This window comes from Rhincodon typus, chromosome 10 (assembly GCF_021869965.1).
Source record: "Rhincodon typus isolate 14 chromosome 10, sRhiTyp1.1, whole genome shotgun sequence".
Lineage (NCBI taxonomy): Eukaryota > Metazoa > Chordata > Chondrichthyes > Orectolobiformes > Rhincodontidae > Rhincodon > Rhincodon typus.
Genome location: NC_063341.1, coordinates 1,927,330 through 1,954,176, shown reverse-complemented (window position 1 = coordinate 1,954,176; position 26,847 = coordinate 1,927,330). Strand labels below are relative to the sequence as shown.

General features: G+C 44.5%; 1 protein-coding gene across 7 annotated transcripts in view; it reads left to right on the top strand.

Annotated features, from left to right (window-relative positions):
* Nucleotides 1-26,847, top strand: part of LOC109915908 (roquin-1-like) — a 100,842-nt gene that overhangs the window by 12,819 nt on the left and 61,176 nt on the right. For 2 of the 7 annotated variants that reach the window (XM_048601808.1, XM_048601805.1), the window contains one exon: nt 5,265-5,395. The exons of the other annotated variants lie outside the window; for them this stretch is intronic. The gene's annotated coding sequence lies outside the window, so the exon portion shown is untranslated. The remainder of the gene's footprint in view (nt 1-5,264; nt 5,396-26,847) is intronic. 7 annotated transcript variants of the gene reach the window in all.

Genomic DNA, 26,847 nt, shown 5'->3' with positions numbered 1-26,847 from the left:
GACAAGGGAGTCCCAGAGAGAGTGGTCCCTCCGGAAAGCAGATAAGGGTGGGGAAGGAAAAATGTCTTTGGTGGTGGGGTCGGATTGCAGATGGCGGAAGTGTCAGAGGATGATGCGTTGGATCCAGAGGTTGGTGGGGTGGTAAATGAGGACGAGGGGAATTCTGTTTTGGTTGTTATTCGGGGAGGGAATGTGAGGGACGAGTTGCGGGAAATGCGGGATACACGGTCGAGGGTGTTCTCGACCACTGATGGGGGGGGATGTTGCGGTCCTCGAAAAACGAGGACATCTGAGATGTTCGGGAGTGGAATGCCTCATCAGAGATGGTCCAGGTGAACTTAAGGTTGGGGTGGAAGGTGTTGGTGAAGTGGATGAATTGTTTGGGACCTCCCTACCTACGTCCGTGACACCACCCACCCCCTCCACCTCCTCCAGAACTTCCAATTCCCTGGTCCCCAACACTTCATCTTTACCATGGACGTCCAGACACTATACACCTGCATTCCCCATGCAGATGGCCTAAAGGCCCTCCTCTTTTTCCTGTCTCTCAGGCCCGACCAGTCCCCCTCCACTGACACCCTCATCCGCTTAGCCGAACTCGTCCTCACCCTCAACAACTTCTGTTTCAATTCCTCCCACTTCCTACAGACAAAGGGGGTGGCCATGGGTACCCGCATGGGCCCAAGGTATGCCTGCCTCTTTGTTGGTTACGTGGAACAGTCCCTCTTCTGTAGCTACACTGGCCCTAAACCCCATCTCTTCCTCCGTGACTGTATTGGCGCCGCCTCCTGCTCCCACGAGGAGCTCAAACAGTTCATCCACTTCACCAACACCTTCCACCCAACCTTAAGTTCACCTGGACCATCTCTGATACCTCTCTCTCCTTCCGGGACCTCTCTGTTCCCATTTCTGGCAACCACCTGGAAACCGATATCCATTTCAAGCCCACCGACTCCCACAGCTACCTAGAATACACCCACCCACCCACCTTCCTGCAAAAATGCCATCCCCTATTCCCAATTCCTTTGCTTCCGCCGCATCTGCTCCCAGGATGAGGCATTCCACTGCCGAACATCTCGAATGTCCTCATTTTTCAAGGACCGCAACCCGCGCCCCGCCCCCACCGTATCCACTGTTCCCGTTGCAGCCTCCTCTTCATCAGGGAAACCAAGCAGAGGCTTGGTGACCGCTTTGTGGAACACCTACGCTCGGTTCGCAATAAACAACTGCACCTCCCAGTCGCGAACCATTTCAAATCCCCCTCCCATTCCTCAGACGACATGTCCATCCTGGGCCTCCTGCAGTGCCACAATGATGCCACCCGAAGGTTGCAGGAACAGCACCTCATATTTTGCTTGGGTACCCTGCAGCCCAATGGTATCAATGTGGACTTCACAAGCTTCAAAATCTCCCCTCCCCCTACTGCATCCCAAAACCAGCCCAGCTTGTCCCCGCCTCCCTAACTTGTCCTTCCTCCCACCTAGCCCCACCCACATCTCCTCCCTTCTAGCCTCATCCGGCCCCCTTGACCTGTCCGTCCTCCCTGGACTGACCTATCCCCTCCCTTACTCCCCACCTACACTCACCTTTACTGGCTCCATCCTTGCCTCTTTGACCTGTCTGTCTCTTCTCCTCTATCCATCTTCTATCCGCCTCCCCCTCTCTCCCTATTTATTTCAGAACCCCCTTACCCTGCCCCATTTCTGAAGAGGGGTCTAGTCCCAAAACGTCAGCTTTTCTGCTCCTCTGATGCTGCTTGACCTGCTGTGTTCATCCAGCTCGACACCTTGTTATCTCAGGTAAATTGTAAGATGGGTAGTAGAACAGTGTATGTGTATCTGAAGAACAGAGAACAAAGTGTAGTTGTGTATTGGAAAGGTATCATTAGAACCTGGTGCGTGGGGTCATGCAGATCAGCATTATAGTTGTAGTAGTTCATACCTTATACTAAATGATGTACAGACATTTCTGCATCTGTGTATTATTTTATCTGTAAACAAATCTGTAGTAGTTTAGCCTGGAGACACTGGGATCGGCTTGTGTTCTCCATTGACAAGATTCCTGTTGTCAGGTTAATATGTATAACTGGGTTATTTTAATCTGATAGTCCAGTTAAATGGTTTGTACTAATCCAACAGGTTATAGCAATCCACCAACACAATTGGTAAAACTAGGTTACAATAATCCACCAGTAAGGTTAGTCATTACAACTGGGATCTACTAATCTGACAGTCAGGTTCATTTGTACAATTGGGTTATACTAATCCAAAGAGGTTATTTTGTAAAACTGTTATACTAATCTGACAGTCGGGCTTATTGCTAAAACTGGGTTTCGCTAATCTGACAAGTCAGTTTGTTCAACTGACTCGTACTAATTTGACAGTCAGGTTAATTGATAGCTGAGTTATGACGTTAATTGGTAAAACATTCAGGTTCTCTGATTAAAAATGGGTTAAACTAATCTAACATTCAGGATAAATTGTACAATTCTTTAACTTGCTAATTCTTTAACAGATGAGGCCATCGCTGGCCTGGCAGCATTTACTGCCCATCCCTAATTGCCCAGAGGGCAATCAAGAGTCAGCCACATTGCTGCAGTTCTAGAGTCACTTTTAGGCCAGACCAGGATGGCAGTTTCCTTCCCTAAGGGGCATTAGTGAACCAGATTGACTTTTCCTGACAATCAGCATTAGATTCTTAATTCCATCTACTGTGGCAGGATTTTAACCCGGGTCCCTAGAAATTATCTGGGTCCCTGGATTAACAGTCCAGTAATAATACCACTAGGCCATTGGCTCCCCATAACTGGTCTATACTAATCCAACAGTCAAGCTAATTGATAGAGTTGGATTACACTCATTTTACGGGTTAATTGGTAAGGATGGGTTTAACAGCTCTGACAGTATGGTTTATTTGTACAACTCGTTTGTGAACCTGAAAATGGCAGGTGGTTACAGCCTGTGTCAGTTGCAGTTCACAGGCTGTTTGAGTAAAGGTGAGAGAGAGAGAGGCTCTAACATTAAGAATGGGGCATAGGTCATGGTGGGTGGAGAGGGAGAGGGCGAGAGAAGGCAATGTCTTCCATCTGCAAACATTGTTGGACAAGCAGCAAATAGTCCTTTTCAGATGGGGTGCTGTCAAATGATGCGCCTTTGACCAAACCGATAGGTTACCTTTCCGTGCAGAACCTAGGTATGGTTTTAGGAGGTGCAGACTTGCTTAACACTTTTGACCTCAATCTGATATCCAGAATAGAATCAGAGGCCTTAATGGAGTTGTCTGCAGCTGCTGACGTAAGGGGAACATCAACCACCTAATGGGACTCTACTGTGGATTTTCTTGTGTTTACTTCCTTAGCCATGAGCTGCTCTTGTTATTGTTAATGCTTGAGCTTTGAGATTGGCAGTAACAGCCAATGGCAAACACTAAAGTTGTCAAGAGTACTGGATTCAGCAGGGTGACGTTTGAACAGAAAGTACTCTTGTTTGTGATTAAATAGTGGTGACGACGTATCACGTTTTACGCTGATGGAGACGACAGATGTTAATGCTTCACTGCCTCTGATTGCTCTCACTTCCTTCAATATCCATTTATGAAGGAGGAGAAATTTCCTGTGAGTGAAAATGAGGATGAACAAAGCCATTGATTTTGCACCCACCAACAAACTGAGTCACTAACTCTTTCCCTCTCCTTGCAAAGTGAGGCTGATTGAGACACTTCGCTGTGTTGTTGTTGTTGTACTTGATCTTGATCACATTCATGCCAGCAATAAGACCACCCATTTTAACCCATCTACCATCACTTGACTCATCTGCTTCAGCTTATTTGCTGCAGAAACCCTCAACCGTTTGCAATTATCAAGTCTACAGGCGAGACTCCCAAAGTCCACATTCCATAAGTTGGAGCTCATGGTCTGCTGGCCAACTCACATCAGATCCCATTTCCTGATCACCCCTGTGCTTGCTGATCTCCATTTGCTCCTGGTGAAACGATGTCTTGATTTTAAAATGTTCATCTTTGTTTTCAAATCCCTTTTGTGGTCTCTTGAGTTCCTAATATGAGATGTCTGCACTATACCAATTCTGGTATCTTGTGCTGCCCTGATTTTAATCATTCCACTACTGGTGGCTATGCCTCTAGTGCCAAGGACCTAATGTCTTGTACTCCCTCCCTACACCTTGCTACTTTTCTACTTCCCTTTTAACATGCTCATTGAAGCCTAGGTCTTTAATTATTTAACATATTTTGTCATCTGCCTTAATATCTCCTTTGTGTTTCTAGGTCAAACTTTGTGTGATAGCTTCTACTATGTTTAAGGTATTATATAAATGCAAGCTGTTGTTGAAGTAAACTTGCGTGGGAAGGTGGGAATTAGAAGGTTTAGGCCATTTGGCCCATCAAGTCTGCTGCTCGATTCATTAAGATCATGCCTGGTCTGGTTTGAGTTCTCAACTCCGCTTTTCTTGCTGCACCCATAACTCTAGATTCCCTTGTCTGTTAGGAGTCTATCTAATCTATGTTCGATAACTCTTCCATGAACACAATACATAACCCAGCCTTCACTACTTTGAGGAAGAGAATTCCTCAGACTAATGACCGTCAGAGAGAACCACCTCATTTGTAGGAGAGACGCCTCCTCCTTAAGCTGTGTTCCCTAGTTTTAGTCTTACCCACAATAAGAAAGATCAACCTAGGAGTTACTAAGGTTTTGGAGTAGACCAACCTCAGCTAGAAGTTACTGTTTGAAAATAATGGGTTGCCCATTTAAGACTGATACAAGGAGAAATTGTTTCTTTCAGAGTTGAGTCTTTGGAGCTCTGTTTCTCAAAAGGTGCTAGAAGCAGACACTTTGAAGCAGGGCAGATATATTCTTCTTAAGCAAGAGGTTGAAAGATTCTCAGGGATTGGCAGGATTTGTGGGGCAATTGGCTCAGTTCCAGAACAGGTTTGAGGGGCCGAGTGGCCTACTCCTGCTTCAATAAGATCACTTCTCTTAAACTCTAATGGGTACAGGGTCAACCTTGCTTCATAAAATAAGCCCTTCATTCCAGGAATGAATTGAGTCAACCTTTTGAAACTACTTTAAAGCAATTATATGTTTTTTTTTCCCAAGTAGGGAGACCAGCATTCTATACAGACTACAGATGTGGCCTTCAATTGTGAGTTTAGTGAGTAAGCACTCTTGTATGATGAGTCAGAAGCTTATGGGGCCATGTCCCACTTTGGAGAACTGAGCCTATAATCTGAGAAATGCTGTCTTCCAGGGAAATTGAATCCTTGGTTATGGATGGGAAAGATTCTGCAGTATTCTGTTGAACTCGGAAAAGGAGTCCTGGCCAGTGCTCATCTACAAACAGTATCGTTTATTACACATTTGGATCTCTCAGCACAACAGGTGACCTTTGACCCATCACATCTGTGCCAGCTCTTTGAAAGTGTGATCCGGTTTAGAGCTACACTAACATTTTGTCTCCGTAACCCGAGTTGAGAGAGTGTCTGCTCATTCTCACATTGTTGTAAATGCCTGCTGAGTTTCCTACAATTGTGATACGCTTTGAAAGTACTTTACGAACGAGTACTTTGGCACGTCCTGCAAATCCAGCTGCAGATCTGCAGCTGGGGAGAAAATGTAAAAGAAGCATTGAGGTGAGTCAACCAGACTAAGAACCTCGGGGAGCTGGAGCTGGAACTGGAACTGAAATTGGGCAGATTAGAGGGGAGTGTGGACTCTATCAGAAAGGGAAAACTATCCGATGTGGCTGGGCTAGCTTTGGTTACACATGAGATTTTAGGCTCAGACTTTACATTCCCAAGGTGGGAAGTGGCCACCGTGACCCATCAGTGTGTACGGTTACACCCATGATGTCCCACCAGCGTAACATGAAACTTCAAATCCTTTGTAAGAGCCAGGAAAACACAGTAATTATAATCAGCTTGTAAATTTCCTTGGTAGGGACATGCCTGGTTTCAGTGAAAAGATTGTCAAGACAAATCAATGTTGCACTGTGCCTGTATAGGGACCAGGGTCTTGAGACCAGTCACCAGAAGCAGCAATTTGTGAAGCTAATCTGAGGAATTGTTACAGTTTGGCTAAGACCATAAAGACATAGGAGCAGAAGTAGGCCATTCAGCCCACTTGAGTCTGCTCCACCAGTTGATGAGGTCATGGCTGATCTGGTAATGTCAACTCTTGTTCCTATTTTCATTTTCCCATTACCCTGGATTCTCTTACGGACTTAAAAATCTTCTATCTCAGCCTTGGTTATATTTAAGGATACAGTCTCAACAACCCTTTGTATTAAAGAATTCTACAGATTCATTACTGTATAAGAGAAGTAACTCCTCTGTTCTGCCTTAAATGTGTAACCCTCTATTCCGGGATTCTGCTCTCTGGTCCTAGGCTCTCCCATAAAAGGAAACCGCCTCTTCATGTCTACCCAGTTAAGTTTCCTAAGAATCTTGTATGTTGTATAAGGTCACCTCTCATTTTGTTTCCCTCTATATTCCACCAAAAAAGGCCTTCCTACACAACCTCTCTCCATAAGACAGTCACTCCATACCTGGGATCAGCTGAGGGAGCCATCTCTGGACTGCTTCCAATTCTAGTATGTCTTACCTTAGATAAAAGGCCTAGGGTGTACAGTGGCTCAGTGGTTAGCACTTATGTCTCACAGCACTAGGGACCTGGGTTCAATTCCAGCCTCGGGTGACTGTGTGGAGTTTGCACATTCTCCCCATGTCTGCATGGATTTATTCCGGGTGCTCCAGTTTCCTCCCATGGTCCAAAAATGTGCAGGTCAGGTGGATTGGCTGTGCTAAATTGCCCGTAATGTCTGGGGTATGGGATGGGTCTTGGTGGGATGCTCCTTGGGGGGCGATGCGGACACGATTAGCCGAATGGCCAGCTTCCACACTGTAGGGATTCTGTGTTCTATGTTAAACTGTTCATGGTATTCCATCTGTGGTCCAACTAATGCCTTTGTATAGTTTTAGCAAAATCTTCCTACTTTTATTCTCCATTCCCTTTCAATTAAAATATTCAATTTGACTTCACTATTACCCACTGAACTTGGATTCTAGCTTTTAGTAATTCATGGGCAAAGACTCTTAAATGCCTCTTCTGGAGTTTTCTGCAGTCTTTCTCCATTTAAATAATCCAGAGCTTCTCCTCTTACTGCCAAATGTTTTCCCACATTATATTCTATCGACCAAGATTTTACCCACTTGCTTAACCTGTCTATGTCCCACTGAAGCTCAGCAGGCCTGACAGCATCTGCGAAGAAGAGAAAAAAAATCAGGGTTAATGTTTTTGGGTCCGCTGACCCTTCCTCAGATTGATGGTAGCTAGGAAAATGACGGTTTATGTGCAGAAAATAGGGAGGGTGATAGGGTAGAGGGTAAATGATAGGATAAAGGATAGAGCCCAAAGAGAGGAGAGCAGTTGGACAGACAAAGGAGTTGACAAAGGATCTGGCTAGGAGGATGATTAGCTGTCAATGGGGACTGTTAGTGACTAACAATGGGTAGTATGTAATGGTAGGCTACGTGATAACAAGGCCGGGTGTGTGGGGTTGGGGGCTAGGACATGGGAGAGTTTAGGCCCTGAAATTATTGAACTCGATATTGAGTCTGGAGGGCTGCAGGGTCCCCAAATGGAAAATGAGGTGGTGTTCCAGCTTGCGCTGAGCTTTGCCAGAACACTGCAGCAAGTCCAAGGCACAGATGTTGGCCAGGGAACAGGGTGTTGAAATGGCAGGCAACTGGAAGCACGGGGTCTTTTTTTTTGAGAGCGGAGCATAGATGTTCTGCCCTTTGACCTGATGAAAATGAGTTAAAAGAGAAGTTGTTGAGAGCGAGCGTGAGCTCAGCCAAGCGAAGGAGGGTGATGGTGGCTGGGGACAGTTTAGGCCTTTGCTCCACGAGGAAGCAGAGAGCCCTAAGACCATCGTGGCGGGGGATGGACATTCATGGTAAAAAGGAGGAGGCTGGAGCCTGCAAACTGGAGATTTTGAAACCAGTGTAAAGTGTCAGAGGAACTACGAATGTACGTGGGCAGGGACTGGACCAGGGGAGAGAAAACTGTGTCAAGGTAGGAAGAGATGAGTTCAATGGGGCAGGAGAAGGAGAAGGCTGAAACAATGGGTCTGCCTGGACAGTCTTGTTTGAGGAGTTTCGGAAGGAGGTAGAAGTGAGCTGTGCAGGGCTGGGGGTCTATCAGCTTGGAGGCAATTGGGAAGGGGAAGGTGAGCTTCTGCAGTTTCGAGGTCGCCAGACTACAACAGCACCACCCTTATTGGCAGGCTTAATAACAAAGTCAGTGTTAGATCTGAGAGCATGGAGTGCAGTCAGGTTGGATTTGGTGAGGCAGGGAGTGGGGGCAGAGAAATTTAGGTGACCAATATCACATCGGCAGTTCTCAATGAACAGATCGAGTGCAGGTAGAAGGCCCGAGGGAGGACTCCAGGTGGACGGAGAGTGTTGGAACTGGGCGACGAGGTCTGTGAGACGGAGAGAAGACTCTTGTTCAAAGAAATGGACACTGAGGTGAAGACAGCTGAAGAAATTCGTTAAGGTGGGGATGCAGAGGAATAAAGCTGAGACCTTTGAGTATAGAACGTTGAGCATTGGAAAGTGGAAGGTTAGGAGAGATGGTGAATACCTGAGGGGAGGTGGCATTGGGCTCACAGTGTAGACCCTCTACATTGGGGAAATGAAATGTAGACTGGGTGACCGCCTTAAAGAACATCGTTCTGCTCGCAAAAAATGACCCTGAGCTTCCAGTTGCCTGCCACTTTAATGCACCACCCTGTTCCCGGGCCAACATCTGTGTCTTGGACTTGCTGCAGTGTTGTGGCGAAGCTGCAACAACACCACCTCATTTTTCACTTGGGGACCCTGCAGCCCTCTGGACTCAATATCACATTCAATGAGTTTAGGCCCTAAAATTTCCCATGTCCTTGCCCCCTACCCCACACACCAAGCCTTGTTATCACGTAGTCTGCCATTACACTCCACCTGTTGTTAGTCACTAAGAGTCTCCATTAACAGCTATTCGCCCTCCTAGCCGGATTGTTACCAACTCCTTTGTCTGTCCAACCTCTCTTCTATCTCTTTGGGCTCTATTCTTTTATCCTATCACTTACTCCCTACCCCATCACCCTCCCTATTTTCTGCATATAAACCAACATTTTCCAGGCTACCATCAGTTCTGAGGAAGGGTCAGTGGACCCAAAAACGTTAACCCTGATTTTTATTTTCTTCACAGATGCTGTCAGACCCGCTGAGCTTTTCCAGCAACTTCTGTTTTTGTTCCTGATTTGCAGCATCGGCAGTTCTTAGGTGAATATCCCACTGCAGACCCTGTGACCATCACCACTTGACTTCCCATTTATGTATGTCATCCACAAACTTGGGAGTAGTACATTCACTTTCCTCATACAAAGAACGATACAGTGCAGGAACAGGCCCTTTGGCCCTCCAAGCCTGTATTCCCACACTTTTTTTCTCCTTTCATTCTAAAACTGTCTTCACTTACAGGATCCATATCCCTCAATTCCCTTTCTATTCATCCAGGTGCTTCTTGAAAGCTGCTGTTGTGTCTGCTTCCACCATCAGCTCTGGCAGCATGTTCCAGACACTCACCACCTGTCGTAAAAAACTTGCCCCACACGTCTCTTTTAAACCTTCCCCCTCGCATCTTAAACCTGTGTCCCCTCATAATTGACCCCTCCACCCTGGGGAACAAGCCTCGTACTTTCCACTCTATCCATGCCATTCAAAGTCTTTTAAACTTCTGTTAGGTCACCCATCGACCTGCTGCGTTCCAATGAAAACAAACCCATTCTTTTCTTCCTTTCTTCATAGCTAAAATCCCTGATATCAGATCATATCCTGGTGAACCTGTTTCTTCACAGATGCTGCCAGACCTGCTCAGCTTTTCCAGCAATTTGTTTTTGTTCCTGATTTACAGCAGCTGCAGTTCTTTCGTGTTTTTTTTTTTGTCCCGGTTAACCAATTCTGTACCTTCTCCAAAGCATCCACATCCTTATGGTAGTGTGGTGACCAGAACTGTACGCGATATTCCAAGTGTGGCCTAAGTAAAGTTCTACAACGCTGCAGCATAACTTGCCTATCGTTAATACTCATTGCCCTTTCTGATTTAAGGCCAGCATGCCATAAGCCTTTTTTACTACCTTATCTACCCGCGCTGCTACCTTCAGTGATCTGTGGACCTGCACACCCAGATTCCTCTGCATATCAATGTTACAAAATCACGAATGTATATTGTAAATAATTGTGGCCCGAGCACTAGTCCCTGTGGCACACCACTAGTTATAGTTACCATCCTGAAAGTGCCACCCCCCCCCGCCAAACCCCTTTGTCTTTTATTAGTTAGCCAATCCAGTGTCCATGCTAGTATGCTGTTCTCAACGCCATGGTCTGTTACCCCAATAAGTAGCCTAATGTGTGCTACCTTAACAAACGCCTTCTGAAAATCTAAATATATTGCATGTTCTCCATTCTGCTTGTCATCACCTCAAAGACTTCTAGTAACTGTGTAAGGCATATTTTCCCCATCCTGCTGACTATGCTTGATCATATTATGCATTTCTAAACACTCTGCCATTGCATCCTTTATAATAGACTCTAACATTTTTCTAATAACAGGTTTTAAACTAACCTGTAGTTACTTGTGTTTTCTTTGCCTCCTTCCCCTTTTAAATAAAGGTGTTATGTGGTAGTTTTCCAGAACAGAAGGATTTTTTTAAAGGTTACTACCAGTGCGTCCACAGTCTTTGTAGCTACTTGGTTAGCTGTTTTGGAATGAATTTTGACACAACAGACGCAGTTGATATTGCTACATTTGAGTCAGGTGCAAATTTCACCTTTCACGTTAGCAGATTGCTAGGTGGAGTGCTACAATGACATTGCCAATAAACACAGCCTTCAGGCTGCATTTGCATTATCCATGACCGTATTAGAAAATGGGAAAGTTAAAGGGACCATCATTAAGGTGATGTGAGGGATACCACAGACTTTGACCTCCAGTACTACTTCTTTTCTCCCCCCCACCGCCTTCCCCACCTTCACACAGTAACCCCTCCCAAAATAGATAATAGGGTCAAAATATGTTAATTCACAAACTGTTGGTGGCCAAAGGCTGGGATTTCCACAGGATGATTTTGCCAATCTCCTTCTGAGGGAGTCAGCTCCCTGATATCCTGCTGCTGCTTTGTGATTACAGGAATAGCCCTCACAGCTCCTCCAGCATTGAACCAGTGAGATGTGTCAAAACTGCAAACAGTTCAGAACAAGAGAGTGCAGGGAAATTCTGGTTTGAGCCCTCTTCTGTCTAATAAAACTATTAGTGTCTGGGGCACAGATTTTTTTTTTTTAAAAAAAGAAATATCACTAAGTGTCATCACACTGCAGTATTGATGCAGAACCTGGGTGAATGCAGTGAGTTCCTCAGGTCAGAGATTCAAAAGTACTTCCTCACCAGAGAGCTTAACAGCTGAGTTTGTTCTCCCATCAAACACTCCCTAGGCAGATACAGCATAGGATTGTAAATTAAAGCAAAGCATCCTCTACACTCTCCCAATCAAAGACTCCCAGGGCAGGTACAGAATGTAGTTAAGGTAAAGATCTTTTTACTCTTTTAAACTGAAAGTAAAGCTCTCTCTACACTATTTCCAATAACTACTCACAGGACAGGTACAGCAGAAGATTGCTATCTTGTAGGTCGCTCCCAGGGCAGGTACAGCACAAGCTAGTTTCAGGGTGCGGCTTCTCTGTGGAATTTCTGACAAAAATAAACATTGCAATTGCAAGTAATTTTCTTAAAATTCCCATTTGCCTTGAGACTAATTCTGGCTGTTTGATGCCTTGTTATGAATTGAAAAATTAACAATCAACTGTTGAGAATGCTGCAGTCCATTTCACCAATAACCTTACTAGCCAGTGGGAGTTCTTGTGGCACAGTGGGTAGTGTCCCTAGCTCTGAGCTGGAAGCTCAGGGTTTGAGTCCAACATGTTGGCTGTCGAAGGCGACGTGGCCAAATAATTTGTTGTAAACCGTCAAATCTTCCGGCATGCCTCTGCCAGGCTGGAGAGCCTCCTGGTCAGCTGCAGTGTGGGGTAGCTACCTTGAAACAGCTTCCCTGTGATAGCACCCATCATATGCAGGTCCTTGTTAAGAACTGTACTTCATGGCCAGAGTGCTCATCACTTGGGGGGCTGTCTAAAGAATAATATCCAGCACGGCAGAGAGCCAGTTCAATCCAGAATGGTTTGGAGCCCTAGTCCCAGATGTGAATGAGCCAGTTTCTCTAGCACTGGTACCTTTCATGTCAAAACTTGCATTTGAACAGTGACGTATCATGGTTGACTTCATAAAGGTGTTACCACTGAGAAAATGAATAGGTGAAAAGATTGACCTTTAAAAGGAGTCGAGGTACTGAAAGGTTTACGGGAGGGGCCTCTGAGACGAGGGGTTGGGAGATTGTCACCTTAAGACATTACTGCAAATAGTGGATCTTTCACAAAAAACAGGATTCCCAAGAAGGCAGTTTTTGGAGGAGCACAAATATCTTAGTCTGTAGGAGGTTACAAAAGTAGGGAGGGTTGAAGGAGGTTAAAGAGATGGTGGGGGGGTTTGGGTGTTGGCACTGTAGGCATTGAGGGAGTTTGCAGAGATGGGGAGAGTTGTAGGGGCTGGAGGAGGTCACAAATAGAGAGGGCTATCTCCTTGGGTTTTAGAACTGAGTTGAGAATTTTTAAAATTGAGGCATTGCAGATCTGTAGGTATAGCTCTCAACTAACCTACAAAGTCCATTTCCAGCACTCACTCACTGTTTGAGTTGGATGGAGTAATGTTTCTGTATGGGGCAGCTCTGCTGTTGTAGTTAGGTGGCTTGGTTGTTAGCGCTACTGCTTCACAGCAGCAGGGACCCTGGTTTGATTCCAGCCTCTGGCGACTGTGTCTGTATGGAGTTTGCACATTCTCCCTGCGTCTGTGTGGGTTTTCTCCGGGTGCTCAGATTTTCTCCTACCGTCCAAAAATGTGTATATTAGGTGAATTGGCCATGCTAATTTGCCCGTAGTGTCCAGGGATGCACAGGCTAGGTGGATTAGTCATGGGAAATGCAGGGTTAGAGGGATGGAGTGGGTCTGGATGAGATGCTCTTCAGAGGGTCAGAGTGAATACAATGGACCAAATGGCCTGTTTCCATACTGTAGGGATTTTGATTCTTGAAGTTTTTCATAGAAACATAGAAAATAGGAGCAGAGGAGGCTATTAGGTCCTTCAAGCCAGCTCTGCCATTCTTCATGTTCATGGCTGATCATTCAAACTCAATAGCCTAATCCTGCTTTCTCCCCATAACCTTTGATCCCATTCACTCCAAGTGCTATATCTAGCTGCCTCTTGAATACATTCAATGTTTCAGCATCAACTACTTCCTTTGGTAATGAATTCCACAGGCTCATCACCCTTTGGGTGAAGAAATGTTTCCTCATCTCCGTCCTAAATCGTTTACGCCAAATCCTCATACTGTGACCCTGGTTCTGGACACACCCAGCATCGGGGACATCCTGCATCTACCCTGTCTAGTCCTGTTAGAATTTTATAAGTCTGTGAGATCCCCCCTCATTCGTCTGAACTCTAGTGAAAACATTCCCAACCTAGTCAATCTCTCCTCAGACCTGCCAACCCCAGACACCCAGGTCCCGCTGCACATTCCCCTTTCCCAATTTACAGCCATTCAGGTAGTAATCTGCCGCCTTGTTTTTGCTTCTGAAGCGAATAATCTCACATTTATCCAAATTATATTGCTTCTGCTATTTATTTGCCCACTCACCCAACCTGTCAAGATCATGCTGAAAGATCTCTGCATCCTCGTCACAGTTCACCCTGCCACCCAACTTGGTATCATCTGCAAACTTGGAGATGTTACATTTTGTTCCCTCATCCAAATCTTTAATTATATATTGTGAATAGGTGGGGTCCCAGCATCGATCCCTGTGGCACCCCTGTAGTTACTGCCTGCCAACTTGAAAGGGACCCAGTAATTCCTACTATGTTTCCTGTTTGCCAACCAGTTTCCTATCCATCTCTATATGCTTTCCCCAATCCCATGCGCTTTAATCTTGCACATTAATCTTTTATGTGGGACTTTGTCAAACACTTTCTGAAAGTCCAAATAAATCACATCGACTGGCTCCCCTTGTCAACTCTACTAGTTACATCTTCATAGAATTCCAACAGATTTGTTAAGCATGATTTCCCCTTCATAAATCCATGCTGACTCTGTCTGGTCCTGCCGCTGCTTTCTAAATGCTCTGTCAAGGATTTTATAGCAACAGTTTTGAGAATTTTCCCCACTACTGATGTTAGACTTACTAGTCTATATTCCCTGTTTTCTCCCTACCTCCCTTTTTGTGTATTGGAGTGACATTAACTACCTGCCAATCCGCAGTAATCCAATGTTCAGTAATACTGAAGGCCACACTGTGGGTTCATATCCCAGTAATAGTCCTGAATCTGAGAACATTTGCGCACTAGTCATTCTCTACAAAGCAATAATGGTGAAGTTGGGGGAGGCGCAACAGTGTGTTCCAGTTTATTCCTCCCCATTCCCAATCCACAGGTGCACATGCCATCTTAATCCCAGCCTGCCGTTATACCATTTTTTGATCCAAGAATCCTTTTTGTTTCACAGGTAGAGAAACCAGGTTTTGGTAGAGCTGGAGCAATCAAACAGAAAATGCAGATAGAGACAGAACTGCGTACAGTGTCTAGCGAACACAAAAATGATAGATGTCTCAGTGGGGAATGCAAAAATCAAAGGGAGTTATGGGGACATGTGGGTGGTGAGGGTGAGAATCCATGAGGATAGTGTGGTGGCATAACTGGGGTGCACATGGCAGGGTACAAGAAAGTGAAGGGCATTTGTCCAAGTGAGTGTGGTACAGTGGGTGCAAGAATTTTGTTCATGGGAGTGTGTAAGAAGAAGATGGATATTTGTGTGCACCCACGGTCTGGCAGATGAGGGATATGTGGCATCATGAGGATGGTACGGGGATGGAGGAGGGAATGTGAGTGAACTGCATGAAGCAACTGTTGCTTCTGTTCTGTTCTGCATGAGTTGTTCTTTGGTTCAAGTCTCTGATCCATGACGCTGTCTATCGGTTGGTGAACTTTACCCACACCAAGTGAGTCAGAGTGTGTTTGTAGAAAAACATGCCGCTTAAACATCAGGATGATTATTCATACAGTCACATTTTTGTAAGGATTTGAGATTGCTTGCCACACTCAGGCCCTGTGAAGGAGTTCAAAATTGTTGGTGTCAAGCATTTCACTTGCAGTACACCCAGTTCTCCCTGGATACGCTGTTAATAACGGCAGGGTTGGTACTGCAATGAATTGGTAGTTAGTGCCATGCTGAAGGACAAGGTACCAATTGAAAATGCAGAGAAGTGAGCAATGGAACTGGACCAAAATTAGTAGTTGCTGATGTGTTGACTAATCAGCATGTTATAATCTTACTGTTTGGTGTTGAGTTCCTGGGGTTTTGAATGCAGTGCTACTCTTTTTGTCTTTTTAATCATCTCTGTATGGGATTATCTTTTAAATTGATCTGTATGCAGCTGAGATATGCACTGTAAATTATGAAAGGCTTGGTAGGCTGCAGGAAACTGTTTCTGCTGTGGTGAGCCCAGAACTATGGGTCATAGGTAGTTTCAAATAAACCTAATGAGGATAAATCGGGAGAAACGTCGGGGTGCACTTAAGAGGAGCCTAAATAATGAAATGAGGGAAAATGGCATAGAAAGATGCACCATGTTTGAACAGAGACTGGTGGTGTGTAGACACTATCATAAAACCATGTGCCCACTGGTCTGTTCGTTTGCTGTAATTTCTATTTAAATAATGTTTCCCCTCTGTTACTTTCCATAGTAAAATTGAAAATAAGGGCAGGAGTAGGCTATTTGGCCCTCCTGAGTATGCTCCACTGCTTGTTATTATTATGGCTGATTGTCCAACTCAGTAGCCTATTCCCACATTTCCCCCACATCCTTTGATCCCTTTAGTCCCAAGTGCTATATCCAACTCCTTCTTGGAATCGTACAATGTTTTCTGTGGTGGGGAATTCCACAGGCTCACCAGTCTCTGAGTGAAGAAATTTCTCCTCCTTTTAGTCCCAAACTGTTTATCCCATATCGTTAATTGTCGGTTTCAGTTTTGAGGAGAGGTTGGATAGGTTGGGACTTGCCTCCCTGGAGTGAAGGAGGCCGAGGAGTGACTGTACAGAGATCTATAAAATCAGGCAGGGCATAGATAACGTGAGTTGCCAAGGTCTTTTTCCCAGGGTAGGGGAGTCCAAAACTAGACGACATGGTTTTAAGGTGAAAGGCAAAAGTTTTAAAAGGACCCTGAGGGGCAACGTTTTCCTCACACAGGATTGTGTGTATATGGAACAGGCTGCCAGAGGAAGTGGTAGAGGTGACTATAATTACGACATCTAAAAGACATTTGAACAGGTACATGAGTAGGAAAGGTTTAGATGGGTATGGGTCAAACACGCAAATGGGACTAGCTCAGTTTAGGAATCATGGTTGGCAAGGGCCCCCTCAGAGCCCTTTTAAAACTTTTGCCTCTCACCTTAAAACCATGTTGTCTAGTTTTGGACTCCCCTACCCTGGGGAAAAGACCTTGGCAACTCATGTTATCTGTGCCCTGCCTGATTCCATGCTGTATGACTGACACCTGGTTCTGAACTCCCCCACCATCAGAACATGCTACATCTACCCTGTCTGGTCCTGTTAAATCTTTTAGTTTTAGAAATTTTAGGAATAGTTACTGGAGCCCCTTCAATCCAAAAGGTAGGGAGGCAGAAAGCAAGAAACTACAGGCCAGTTAGGTTAACATTGGTCATAGGGAAAATGTTCGAAGCCATTATCAAAGCAGTTTTAGTAGAACACTTGGATTAGTTCAAGATATTCAGGCAGAGTCACTGTGGCTAACAGGATGTCATGAATGGTGTGTAACAGGGGTTCATGCTGGGGCCTCAACTCATTTTATATAAATGACTTTAATGAGGGGATCGAAGGTATGGTAGCTAAATTTGCTGATAATGCAAAGGTAGGTAGGAAAGTGAGTTGTGAGCTGGCATAAGGAGCTTACAAAAGGATATAGATAGGTTAAATGAGTGGGCAACAATCTGACAAATGGAGTGCAATATGAAAAAGTATGAAATTATCCTTTTGCAGAAAGGATGAAAAGTAAACATATTGTCTGAAAAGCAAGAGGTTGCAGCACTCGGATGTGAAGAGATCTGTACGTCCTAGTGCATAATTGCAGAAGGGTAGTATGCAGGTACAGCAAGTAATTAGAAATTAAATAGAATGTTGTGGTTTATTGCAAGGGGAATTAAATGCAGGAGTACGACTTATGGGATACTAGTATGACTGCATCTGGAGCATTGTGTACAGTGCTGGTCACTGTAGATACAGAAGGATGTTAACGTATTGTATGCTGTTTAGAGAAGGTTTGCTAGGCTAATGCCTGGAATGAGTGGATTCCTTTGAGGAAAGTCTGGATGGGCTAGGCCTGTATAATCAGGAGTTTAGAGTCAGACGTGCCCTAATTGAAACCTATAAGATCCTGAGGGGACTTGACTGGCTGCATGTTGAGTGGAATTTTTCTCTTGTGGGGAAATCTAGAACTAAGGGTCATTGTCCTAAATGGATGAGCCATTAATTTTAAACTGAGATGAATGAACATATATTTTCTGAGGGTTGTGAGTTTTTGGAATTCCCTTCCTCAAAAGGTAGTGGATCGTTAAATATTTTTAAGGCAGAAATAGGTAGGTTCTTAGTGACCGAGCAGATGAAACATTATCAGGGATATGCAGGAGTTTGGAGTTGAAGTTTAAGTCCGATCAGCCATGATATTATTGAATGGTGACTAGGCTCAAACATCAGAATGACCTCCTCTTGTTCCTTATTTATATTTGTGCAAAGAATCAGCACAGGTACAAAAGGCTGAATGGGTGCCTTTTATTTGTTTGCTTGTGGGTCGTACGTGTCACACTGGCTTGCCCATTCTTAATTGCCCTTTAGAATGTAGTGGGTTTTGATTCACTGCAGTCTGTATGGTTTAGAGACCCGTTCAATGCTGTTAGAGAGGGAGTTCCAGGATCTTGACCCAGTGAAAGAGCAGCCGATATGGTTCCAAGTTAGGGTGCTGTGTGGCTTGGAGGGAACTTCCATGTGATGCCCTTATTCCTCTAGGTGGTAGAGATTATGATTTGGAAGATGCTGTCAAAGGAACCTTTGGTGTGTTGCTGCTGTGCATCTTGTAGATGGCACACGCTTTTACTACTGTGCACCAATGTCGGAGAGAGTCAGTGCTAAACATGGATGGTATGCCAGTCAAGCTGGATGTGTTATCTTGTATTGAGATTTTTGTGTTGAACCTGCAACTGACTAGGCAAATGGAGGGTAATCTCTTGCACCACTGACTTGTGCCTTGTGGATGGCACTGTGGAAGATGGAGTGGGTTGGTTGTTGCAGAAAGCCTCTGACCTGTTCTCGTACCGTAGTTTTGATTTACATTGGCCCAATTCAGTTTCTTATCAATGTTAACCTCCCAGGATGTTGATAATTGGGTGGGGAATTCAACAATGGTAATGTCAAACGATGATGGTTAGATTCTCTCTAGTTGCAGGCCTTTGCCTTGTCCTTGTGTGGTCCGATGTTAGTTGTTAGTTGCCAGTTGTCCAGATCTGCAGGCTGCTTCAGTAACTGATGAATCATGAATAGTGCTGAACATCAGTGAACATCCCCACTTGTGACCTTGTGACAGAGGAAATGTCATTGAAGTAGCTGAAGATGGTTGGGCCTAGGACACTACCCTGAGAAATTCCTGTAGTGTCCTGGGGGCTGAGCTGACTGATCTCCAACAACCACAACCATCTTCCTTTGTGCTAGCCGTGACTCCAACCAGAGGAGAGCTTTCCCCAGGTTTCCCATTGACTGCGGTTTCACTGGGGTTATTTGACGCAATGCTCAGTCAAATGCTGCCTTGATCTCAAGGGCAGCCACATTTAGTCCACCTCCTGGAGATTAGCTGTTTTGCCCATGTTTATACCATGGTTATAAGGAGGACAGTAGCTGAGTGGCCCTGGTGGAACCAGAAGTGTCAGTGAGTAGATTATTCCTTTGCAAGTGCTACTCGTAGCACCATTGATGACGCTTTCCCATCACTTTTGTGCTAGCACAGAGGAACATGGTCATTGTTCTTGGAAAACCAGTAATCTTAGTCCAGCATCACTGCAGGCATTCCTTGTGCTGTAGTTTAAACTATAGACCAGAAACTGAACTGGACCAGCCACACACACACGGTGGCTACAAGAGTAAGTTAGAGGCTGGGAATTCTGTGGTGAATAACTCACCACTTGACTGCCCAAAGTCTGTCCACCATCTATAAGGCACAAGACAGGATGGAATGCTCCCCGTTTGCCTGGCCAAGTGTGGTTCCAAAAATGTTCAAGAACACAGGAACCCATTTGATTGGCACTTCATCCACCATTTGCAACATTCTCTCCTTCCACCACTTGGTACACACTTGCAACAGTGTGTACCATCTATAAGATGCGCTGTAAACAACATACCCAAAACTCCCTTTCACAGTATCTTTGAAACCAATGACATTTACTACCTGAAGGACCAGTGTAGCTGATGCAAGGAGATGTTCCCCTCTAAGCTACACACCATTCTAAGTTGAAACTATATAATTATTCCGTTACTGTCACTGGATCAATACCCTGGAACTTTGGGAGCACCTACAACAAGTAGACCACACTGGTTCAAGAAGACAATTCACCACCACCCCCTCCAGGCCAATTTAGATCAGGTAACAAATATTCACCTTGGCAGCAATGCCCACATCCCATGAAAGAACTTAATAAAATGTTCTGTGATTCATGAACACTGTAGACTCTCATGCGCTGTACTTTCACACTTGTACCCTCCAGTTCCGTCCTTTAGCTTGCTCCTCAAAATCTACCCTTTGTCCAAGTTCTGGCCTCCTGTCCTAATTTCACTGTGTGACTCCAGACTTTATTTACTCAGTATATTGGGATGTTTTGCTACTTTATCTGCAACAACTTGCATCTCCTAGTTCCTTCAGCACAGCCAAAGCGATCCCAATGCACTGGACAGAAGCAGTTGTCAAACAGAGTCTTATTTGAGTGTCTTCAATGAAGACTGGTTTTTGGGGTACAAAACCGAGAGCTTAATACCTAGCCAGCAAAGCACAGGCTGTCAGTGTAGAGATGGCCGCAAAAGGTATGTTTAGTTCATTCTGGTATAGTAGGAGATGGTCCCAAATAAAAGCCTGCCCTTTCCAAAGGAGGGGAGTATCAGAAAATTGCAAGTGGCCAGCCTTGGTAGAGCCCAGAGTTCTCGTGCAACTGTATAACTGCAGGAGGTAAAGATGGAAGAACTTTACTGTAAGGATAGGAAATTGAAAATCATTTATAGGTGCTATATAAGCATAAGTTATTGTGTTTGATACCCGAGTGTCTGGCTTCTTCTCTGCGAAAATCCAGACCCTGGTCCTGGTGAAACAGCAATGTTTCTCAGAAAACTGAAGTCTTCTTGAGTTGTAGAACTCTTTCATCTAAAATAATCCACCTTCCCTTACACATTGCAAGCCAGAAGGGTCTGCATCTTTCAAGTAATTGTTGGAATTGCTCGCCAGTTACTCTTCTGATTCCTTAAGCTGTGTGTGTGTGAAATCAAGGGATTGGTCCAGATTGAACACTATGCACAAGGTTCTGGGCCCTTTTCCACAGTTGGAGTCATAATGCTGAGAGTTGCTGGACTGTGTGTGTCCTGGTTCCAGTGTTGTGTTCACTTGTGTTGATTTATTCTTGAAGCACTGCGGTATGAGCCGATTTAATACTGGGACACTTCCACTGAGATGTGGAAAAGTAATCTAGGGCACTGCTGCCATTTTAAGGTATCAATTAGCAGCTAACAGTCCTCCATTGATGACAAGGCCCTGTCAGTGTTACATAACTGCATTGTCCAGAGTTAATGAAAGGAAGAAAAACAAAGAACAATAAGAACTGGTCTTTAAACAGTGCCTTGAATATGGTGAAGCGAATTTTGACATTGGTCACCTGCCCTAATGTCCCAATGATTATGCAAAGAGTTAGGAACATCGGGACCAGAGCAGGCCATTCTCCCATTGATCCTTCCCTCCATTCTACATCATCTCCTTAATACCATTTTCCTACATTATCTCCATATCCTTCTATGTCATTAGACTCCAGAAATTTATTGATTCTTTTTCTTCTTCTTCTTGGATATACTCCATGACTAAGTCTACACAGCTCTCTGGGGTGGAGAATTCCAATGATTCACTATCCTCTGAGTGAAGAAATTCCTCCCCATCTCCGTCCGAAATGGCTTGCCTGTTATCCTGACGTTATCACCTGGTTCTAGAGTAACCAGTCTGGGGAAACGTCCACCCTCTCATGCCCTTAAGAATTTTGTACATTTTTAATGAGACCACCATTGTTCTTTGAAACTCTAAAGAATACAGATCTAGCTTCCTGTCTCTCCTCATTAGACAAATCATGCCATTGCAGGGATTAATCTACTGAAACTGCATTGTACTCCTCCAGTACAAGTATAACCTTCTTTAAATAAGGATTGACTGAAATGCAAAGATTTTAAGTAGTTTCTTAAAGCACAAGGGAGCATTAAAGAACTTTAGGGTGGGAATTTTAGAATGTAGGACTTAGACAGCTGAAGGTATGCCATAAGCTAAAAATCAAAACACAAGAACAGCATTAGAAGAAAGCAGATGTTGGAGAGCAGCACAACTGGAGGTGTATACAGAAAGGAGAAGGGGTGAGGTTATCAAAGAGTTGGAAAACAAGGAAAGAATTTTAAAATTGAGTTGTAGTTTGCCCAGAGCACAAAGCAATGTGTGAGTGAGACTTTGTGTAAGTTGGGATGTGAGTCACCTCCGCTCCACAGGCATTGGTAATGGTGAGATGGTGTACATTCTGGCGGTATATCCCTTTTGATCCACAAGTTCCTGTGATCCAATTCTCTTATTTCAGAGTGGTATCAGTTTTGCGTTAGGTTTAAGGAATGAATATGCCATGTTTGGTATGTGGATAGAGCAGTTCTTCTGTTGTGCTTTGTGAATAAAACTATTCAAGTTTCACCTGTCTGAGTGCTGATACCTCCAATTCCGTCCAGGAAATGGAGACATTGTTCCGTTGATCGAGTGCTTCCAAGATCTGCAGTTCACTTGCTTTGGAATTAAGTCAAGAAAACCAGCATTGTCAGTGTGGCTGAGTGGTAACCACACTTTTTTTTTGAGTCAAAAGATCATGGATGTTATGTCTTTCAGCTCCTGGAAAGAAATAATCTCATATTTAGACTTAAACTGGAGCTTCAAGTATACAGTTCTGTGTGACTGGATACTGTACATTGTTACCTGGCACGTGACTGCAGTGTGACAGTGAATGTGAAACCCTAGGATATATAAGACCATAAGACACAGGAACAGAAATTTGGCCATTCGGCCCATCGAGTCTGCTCCACCATTCAATCGTGACTGATAATTTCCTCAACCCCATTCTCCTGCTTTCTCCCCCTGAACTCTTGATTCCCTTGACCATCAAGAACCTATCCATCTCAGTCTTAAATGTCCTCAATGACCTGGCCTCCTCAGCCTTCTGTGGCAGTGCATTCCATAGATTCACCACTCTGGCTGAAGAAGTGTCTCCTTATCTCCGTTCTAAAAGGTCTTCCCTTTACTCTAATGCTGTGCCTTGGGGTCCTAGTCTCTCCTACCAATGGAAACATCTTCCCAACATCTATTCTGTCCAGGCCATTCAGTATTCTGTAAGTTTCAACTAGATCCCCCCCCATTCTTCTGAACTCCATTGAGTATCGTTCCAGAGTCCTCAAACGTTCTTCATATGTTAAGCTTTCCATTCCTGGGACCATTCTCGTGAACCTCCTCTGGACCCACTCCAGGGCCAATACATCCCTCCTGAGATATGGGGCCCAAAACTGCACACAATACATCCACATAAGAATTAGTTCCTAACTCTTTGCAAATAATGTAATATAAGTAATTTATTATTATTTGTATTATGTAAATACAGTAAAATGTGCATAAATCACTGCAAACCAATACCATTTAATTACATATTATAAAAAAAGACAATTTAAGACAAATGTCATTTTCTGGTCACTCTATGGCTCTTGGTTTTATGAATTGCTCCTGTTGTCTATTATGAGCTCAATCACATTGTAATCAGGGTATGTATGTTTTAGTTTAGTTAACCCCTGAGATGTGCATAAAACTTCTTGTATAAATGCAAGGTGGACAGACAGGAGGCTGGATGAACACAGCAAGCCAGGCAGCATGTGGAGGAAAGGAGCAGTCCACGTTTCGGGCATTACCCTTTTTCAGGGCTGAATGTGGGGGTAGGGGGAGCTGCAGATAAAGAAAGGGGGGAAGGGTGAATGGTGGTGATAGGTGGACACTAGTGATAGTTGCGATCTGGTTGGTTGATTGGATGGATGAATCCGGTTGATGGCTGGGAGGAAGGGTCAGAAGCTGGAATGGAAGCGAGGAGGTGGGGCTGGAAGGGGAGCCAGGGGTGTGTGGGAAGGTTATTTGAATTTGGAGAGCTCAATGTTGAGTCCTCCAGGCTGTAGGGTGCCCAGGCGGAAGATAAAGTGTTGTTCTTCAAATTTGCGTTCCAAGTCACTGCGACACTGGAGGAGGCAGAGGACGGACATTTCAGAGGGGGAGTGGGGCAGGAAGTTGAAATGGGCGGTGACAGGGAGGTTAGGCTGGCCATTATGGGCCAAGAGAAGATGCTTGGCGAAACAGTCACCCAGCCTACGTAACAGTTAGAGGCAAAAAAAAAACTGAGTTATATAAATGCGAACTGTTCTCTTCCTTCTTCCTCAATGATTACTGACCATTTCAGTGTCTTTTTATTTGCCCAGGAGGACGAGTCTGTGAATTTGGGATCACTCCACTGATACCCAGCTGCTTCCCGGTTTCAAGGCAGCAGTATGTGGTTAGGCATTTCCACAAAGTTTTTTTTTAATACCTTGCCTTGACAGTATGAGATATCAAGGCTCTCTGTGACCATGTTCCATACTGACCCTGTTGGTCATATTTGCACCACGCTAGGATCCACCCTGTTTGCACAAAGGTCGGTAGAATATTTATTTCATGAGAGCCTTCCTCATTCTTGAAAAGGCAGCTGACATTCAAATGGAATGCTCCCACTCAGCATACTTCCTGGTCAGCCTGACTGACAAAGTTTTAATTCTTATATCGTCACTGTTTCAGAACTTCTATTAATATATCATGTTTACCCCTGTCGTGAGCTGGTAAAGAGCAGAATGCCACCTAGTTTATGACAAGGTTGACGAGAGATTTAAGTTCTTAATGTCTGGTGGTTTCCTATTGGTCAGTTCCCAGCCAAAGAAATTTTGCCATTGTTTGTTGATATATACCATTGCAAAAAGAAGTGATCTGTTGTTTGTAAAACCCCTTTAGAATATCTCGCTGTTAAACAGAAAAGCTGCTTAATGGTTTTATTTGGGTATCAACAGATCACCATTACCATCACTTCAGTACTTTGTATTGTAGGCAGGATCCTTGCTGTGGACAAGTATGGCACAGAAACATGAGCAAATCACAGCATTATTGTTATTCACATTCAAGCAAATGTTCCCCTTTTTGTTTTTCTGGCTTCTTTCCCCTCACTGGAAGCAGTTCCACATACACCCTCGTCTCCTATCCCAGTGGTGCTGACCCTCACGGTGGAGCACAGAGCCCACTGCCCTTCCCTCCTGAAGGGGCTGACTGGAAAGCAGCAAGGCATTCAGCAGAAGGAAATGTTGTGTGGCTGTCAGTTGCTGGGCAGAGAATAGAAGCTTGTGAGAACTGAGAGAGATAAGCAGCAGGTAGGAGGAGGCAAGTGGATCAAGTGAGGGGCAGTGAGCAGGGTCAGGAGAAGCATTGCAGTGGCACATTTTAAAAGCATTGTAACTGCAGATGCTCAATGTGCTTCTTGCTATAGGTGACATTGCTGAACTAATATGAAACAAGAAGCAACTCCATTTCGGTAGCTTTCATTATTTGCAATTCATGCCAAAATGAAAATGCACTTTTAGTATATCTTGTAATCTTTCCTACAGAAAAGTATTCAAGAAAAGTACATTCTGAAGAAAGTTCATTGGACTACAATATTAATACTGCTTTCTCTACATATGCTGCCAGGTTTGCTGAGTTTTTCCAGCAATTTCTGTTTTGGTTATTTTGTACCTCTTTGGGATTGTCATCTCCTCAAATATGTTGCACAGTTTGGAAATCTTCCTATTCTCTTGTTTCTTCCGCAATGAAAAAGGAATTATTCAGCAAGTGCTGTTGGGTGACACTTCACCTTGTCTAACCATTTTCTGGAATTCTCTGGGCAGTGCTGGCTCTGAAGTGGCTTCCCATAGTGTGTAGACACTCCCCTGTCTTTATTTTTCTTTTGAGCAGATCGAAATCATTATTTGACGTTGTACTGCAGTTACAGCAGGGAGAGAACCTTTCTTTCGTTCAGTTTTGTCTCTGAGAGGAAGGAATTAAGTTAGCACTGGGAGAACAGCACTCTGCATTTAAAGTACTACATGGGTTAAAGGACTTGATTTTACTGGCTGCATGGTTCCCCTTCTAATCAAAAAGTTAGCCTTCGACCTTCCCACCTGAAACTCTGGTGCCTTGTGACGATATTACGTAGGGAGTATCTTTAATTGTTTGAAAAAGGTGGCTCAGTGGATGGCAATGTTGGCTCTGTGCCAGGGACCCGGATTCAATTCTTCCCATCCCCCACCCCCCAGGCAACTGTGTGTGTGGGGTTTGTACATTCTCCCTACGTCTGCATGGGTTTCCTCGCACAGTCCAAAGATGTGCAGGTTAGGTGGGTTGGCTATACTAAATTGCTCATAGTGTCTGGGGATGTGCAGGCTTGGTGGATTAGCTGTGGGGAATGCAGGGTTACAGCGATAAGGTGTGGGTCTGGGTGGGATGCTCTTCAGCGGGTCAGTGTGGACTTGATGCGCTGAATGGCTTACTTCCACACAGTAGGGATTCTATGCACTCCACCTGGGAGGGTGATGGGCAACTGGGTTTGAGGGGAAAAGAACATTGGGTTGATAGTAAAATTTCTGGAGTGTATTCGCCTCCATTGGAAAAAGTCTCCTTTTCCCCACTTTCCCATCTTGCCCTCTCATTCCCCTGCTGTGGGGTGTAGTGAATGTCGAAAGAGCCCCTCAATTGGCCATGAGTTGGGAAATGGGAAGCTGGGTTGTCTAAAGCCTTCCCCATTCAGCATAAGGTGGGAGCCAGATTGCGAGTGAGTGGCAAGGCCGTCGCTTTATCTTGAGGTCCACCCCCACCCCCGCATGTTGCTGGAGAATGGAGTAGGTTCCTGTCTGCGAGTTGACCAAAACTAGGACCCTTCACTTTAACACAATATAAAAAATAGAAACAACAAATTAAAAGTTTTTCACAGGAAACATCATCATTCCAGCGTGTTCTGTTTTTATTTTTATACTATTTTTGTAAGATCATCGCCAATAAATCCAAAAGGGAATTCAGAAGATCGATACTTATCCAGTGGATGCTTTGGAAGTGGAGATAACTTTATTCAGGCTTATTTGAGTTAAGGGAAGCGATCTGAAAGTTAACTGAGAGAAAGGAATCAGAAATGTATTAAGAGATTGTGAAAATGAAGG